General features: G+C 39.0%; 1 long non-coding RNA gene across 1 annotated transcript; it reads right to left on the minus strand.

Moving 5' to 3' along the window:
- Positions 1–479: 479 nt before the first annotated feature.
- LOC113308341 lies at positions 480–2231 on the minus strand. The gene is made up of 4 exons (XR_003339683.1): positions 2123–2231; positions 1972–2028; positions 1526–1860; positions 480–1025 (listed from the first exon to the last, which is right to left on the minus strand). It is a non-coding gene; the product is annotated as an uncharacterized LOC113308341 (long non-coding RNA).
- Between the last annotated feature and the right edge of the window lie 2724 nt (positions 2232–4955).

The raw sequence follows: 4955 nt of genomic DNA on the forward strand, positions 1-4955 counted from the left end.
TTGGCTGGACGATTTGGCAAGCCATGCTACCCTTTTGGGGAGGCCGACCATGCGGGGCCCGCATTGGGTCGGTGGTGAATACTCCAATACCTGTCTGGGGGTTATGGATCCGATCTAAGCCATCCAATCATGCTGGTGAAGTTGGATGGTCGTGATCGTTTCTGAGACTGGTACGGACCGTCCAGATGCTCGATCGGGCTAGTATAACACTCCGAGAGTTGTAGCTTGTACGGGTATCTCGTACATGTCTCCTTATTTAATGCTTGGAGATTCGTGTTGCTCTGCTGAGAGCGATCACTCAGTCGTCATGCCGCGCCAATAATGAGAATGGAATAGTACACGAAATACAAGGCTGGTCATGCATTAATTGGTAATGCTATAAGTTTATAGTGAAGAAGTATTCTCCACTTTATCAGTGATTGGCTTTATCCTTTGTAGGATGTTAGCGCATGGTTTTGGATTTTACAATTTTAGCCTTAAATAGAAATCCACGATCAACACTTTCATCTCCTCTCTACACTTAAAACAGTCAATTTCTTCTTATTTTTTTGTACGTCCCACTCAGAAATATATATACAGTACCTCGTACTCTTTAAAAAATAAATACTACTACTGGTGGCACCCCTGAAGCTGTATATGGAGAACCTTTTGCAACAAATACTGCTCGTGTGATGGCTTGCCACCAAGAGAAAAACAAAGATTATGAGATTTGTGTTGTCGATCTTAGTGTCGAAGCACACAAACGCCCTGATTTCATTTCCAAGAACCCGTTAGGTCAGATTTCAGTACTTGAAGATGGAGAGGTGACTCTTTTGAATCAAGAGCCATCAATAGTTATACCGCTCTCAAATACAAAGACCAGGGACTTTAACATACCAATCTTCATGATTTCGCTGAAGTAGATCTCAACAATTTAACCCTACAATGGGACCAATTTTCATCCAAACCTTTATTGCTCCTCTACGAGGTTGGGCTCCAGACAACAAGGCCATCGATGAGAACGTCGTGCAAGTCTCGAAGTAGTTCTGGGTGTTCATGAAAAGATATGCTTAGTGGCAGTTCGCAGAAGATCATATTCCCTATGTCATGAGGACTCCTCATACTGATTCGATCAAGGAATGTCCTTGAGTAGCAAATGATCACTTCTTATTTTTCGTAACGTGTTCGTTAATTACTCAACTCCTCTAGTGGTGGTGTGCTATGCTCAAATTGTACAACCAGGGAATGAATTATGCATGTGTGTTAAAATTGGTCGTGTCTGGTAAGAAAAATTGTTGTGTGAATGTAGAAATTTAAACCTGTTTATATGATTGCAGTATTCATGCAGGCACTGAGGAAGCTTTTGGTTTCGTACATCTTGAAGTCATGATTTTCGGGTGCCTTGCCAATCAATAACATTTCACCCCTACCTAAAGAAAAAATCTAGGGTCTCTATCTCTCTGGTTTCGCTCAACAGAAATTATACTAATAGATATGGAGAAAGAAAAAAAGGATATCAGAAATAGAAATTTCAAAAAAAATTTACCATAATTTATCCTATGTGGTAGTATTTCTGGTCCTCGAGGTCAGTATCCTCCACCTCCTCTGGTTTTGGCGTATCTCCTTCTAACCATTTTTTCCAGCTCCGTCTCCACTTGTAATGCGTGCGAGTCTGGTAAATTATCAAATAACAGCCTGGTTTGAGAACCAGGTGAATTACCATATAACAGCCGGATTTGATGTGCAACCTGTGTAATAGTTGAGCCACGGGGATTATATCGCTCTAATGTAATATAACAGCCGGATTTGATGTGTAACCTGTGCAATAGTTGAGCCATGGGGATTATATTGCTCTAATGTATTCAGTGCGTGAATTATCATCTGAATCATAATGATAAAAAAGACAGGGGAAATGATTAAGAAATTGAGAATGATATATTATTATCAGAGAGAAGAAAAAATCTAAAATAAAATAAAATAAAATAAAATTACCGCATTGTAATTGGTAGTTGTTGTGGTTGTCCATGTCCTTGCAGGTTGTCTGGCCATCTGAACAAATGACGAGAGATAGACAGAGAGTTAAAATCGACCGACCCACTAGGTTTTAGTCTTTAGAGAATGCAGGGGGAAAAAACATCGATACCTTTGAGACAAGAATTGCTTTGAAGAGAAAGAGAGATTAAGATGAATGTGAATTGGTTTTAAAGGACACTGTTTATTTATAACAAAAAAAAAAAGAGTTTGATTTATAGAAGTTTTAGAATGGTTTCGTTATCGAGTTTTGGAAAGAGCCCTTGTCACTTAAATTGGAATTTCGTTCTAAAATCACGAGGGTCACCGTAAAAGAAGGTGGTCATGGATGCGAATACACGAAATTAGTCAACCCAATGACGATAATTTATGGGTGAAAAAGACATGTAAAATTTGATACTGTCTAAATAAGCGAGAATGTAAAAGTAGTCAAGATGTAAACAGTTTCATCCTACCCATTTTCAAATACTTTTTCTTATTTTTAATTTACATCAGGATGCATCCAGTTTCATCCTCGCTCTTTTTTAAGTTTAAGCCAGGATGAATCCAGTTTCATTCTTCCTAGTTGGGACCAGAGAATTTTATTCTTTTAACGAAGTAATTAATTTATCAAGCACCAATTTATTGAACTTTTACTGTAGTAACTACCCTTAAGGGTACAATAATAAAAAAATATTTAAATATATTCCCCTTTCCTCGTTGCCTTAAGAATGGTGCAAATTACAACTAGCTCAATCAATTTGGGATGGAGGGAGTATATCTTTAAAATCTGTCGATTCCTTCACCATAATCTTTTTTTTTAGCAAAAACTTAGACACGAGTCTAAGAAACATTCATAGTGTCAGCAGTGCTTGTACCAAGCCTGCTTACATTGTTCTTACAAAAGATAGCAATATTAAGAGTATCCAAGTTTTGAAGTCTATGGATAATTTTAAGGCTAGTTAACACAAAAGGGATTGGGTTGATTCTTGAGTAATTGTCTTCATCATTACTTCTTAAGTCTTCATAGTGATTAAGGTGAAATCTCTCATTGACTTCTGATTGTATAGGAATTGAAACCTCAACAGAATTTCCCTGGATTCAGCTTGTACTTCAATGTTCATGTGTTGCCTCTCCTTAGCCCAGGTGAAAGCTAGGTCTCTTCCTCCTGTTGCTCCCCATTCTCCAATGTGGCCTGAGTGTCCTCTGCTACCAATGTTGTTTCCTGCATCATCTAAGATAGTTAGTGCAGAGAAATAGTTGGAACTTTCAGGGTCCTGTATAGTACATATTTTGATGATAAAACCAAACTCTTGTGGAGTATGTTGATTTAGATCATAAGGAACTGTAATGTCTTCCTTAGTGTCAGACTCTTCACCATTTAGTGAAAAATTATTCAGAACATGAGCTGGTAGATTGTGAACTCTGTTATAGTCACATAAATGTTGCTTTATGCATAGAGATGTGTGTCTGGAATTAGGCTAAGTGTGATTAAAGACTCAATCACACCTAACTTTCCATATGTACCAACAGGTAGTAGCATAAATATTATTTTTTTCAGAAGAAACTCCAGGTATGAACCAAGAATTGAACCAATCCATGAAGTTTGTGGTATTATCAAACTTGCCATGTGATGTTCCAATAATTTTCATGCCATACATCAATTGTTGCAGGGCAGTTTAAGAAAAGATGTGTCATGGTTTCCTCCCCACTACTGCATACTTGATAGATAGGGTCAATATAATGCATAATTCTTGCAGTATTTGCATTAGTGGGTGGGGTTTCATGAGCACATTTCCAGATAAAAATCTTGATAACTGGTGCAATGTGCATATTCCAGACAACCTCTGTTTATGGGTGAAAACTATTTCTGCTGATTTTGGTAATTTTGGATGTGTGTGGATGAGAAATGAATCTAAACCATAATCAAATGCACTGCACATGAGTGCTTTTGATTCGAGAGATCAATCTATACAATTCTAGCCTAAACCAAAAAATGGTTGTTCCAGACTTGCTTCGGTCACAAAGTGAAGGAGATGGGGTTGATCTTAGGTAGTGAAGCGAAGAAGGTGTTGAGATTGTGAAGGTGTTGGCTATTTATGACTTGTATCAGAAAGCTGAACTGGCTTGCATATTGTAAGCTATCAGTTCTGGTGTTTTCTGGATACGAATGACAACACTTAGTTTTCTGTGCTTGTCTCTTGTTGTTTTGGAAATAGGCGAATGACCTATTTATACAAGTCATTGAGCGCAAAACCCTCGTCTCGTAGGAAGTGGAGGAAGTTAAGTGATGGAGTAGTGGGGTCGTGTAGGTGATTGCACGATTACGTCTTTGCCCACTTTTCCCATCATCTTTAACCGTTCATGCCTCCTGACACGTTCTTGTGATGGCGTGTTGCACGCTGCACGTTGTAAACCGCCAGACTAATACCCCAGTAAGTATCCCTAGTTTGTGACATGCTTGATGTTTCGAATGAGTGGGTTGAGTCGTGGGACCCGCCGCAGGAAATATCATGTGATGCTATTAGGTTAAATAACTGAGTTATTTAGGAAATCGATATTCATGAAATATCGTGTTTACTCTATGCATGTAATGCATCGAATACAATCAATATGTATGAAGCATCACTGTTTTTAAGCTTGACTGAAAAAGTCTCGATCAAGCGTCTTAAAAATAGCATCACGTCCAACCATCTTCGAGTGATCGCTTGGAGGATGCATGGGCGAGCCATGCTCTGGTCTATCACTCCCTGTGGAAGAGTGGAGGACGGTGATCATTGCGATGCTTTATTGGACGCCCAACCTTTAACCTAGGCTGTTTGACCAAGCTAGCGAAGTTGGACGGACGAGATGGTTTGCGAATCTCATCTGCGACCGTTGATGGAAATTTAGGGTTTTCAAGAGGTGCGCAAGCATCACTCTTTTGCTCGATCGAATTCAAGAATGGACGCCATTTTTGGTCGGAC

This window comes from Papaver somniferum, chromosome 9 (assembly GCF_003573695.1).
Source record: "Papaver somniferum cultivar HN1 chromosome 9, ASM357369v1, whole genome shotgun sequence".
NCBI lineage: Eukaryota > Viridiplantae > Streptophyta > Magnoliopsida > Ranunculales > Papaveraceae > Papaver > Papaver somniferum.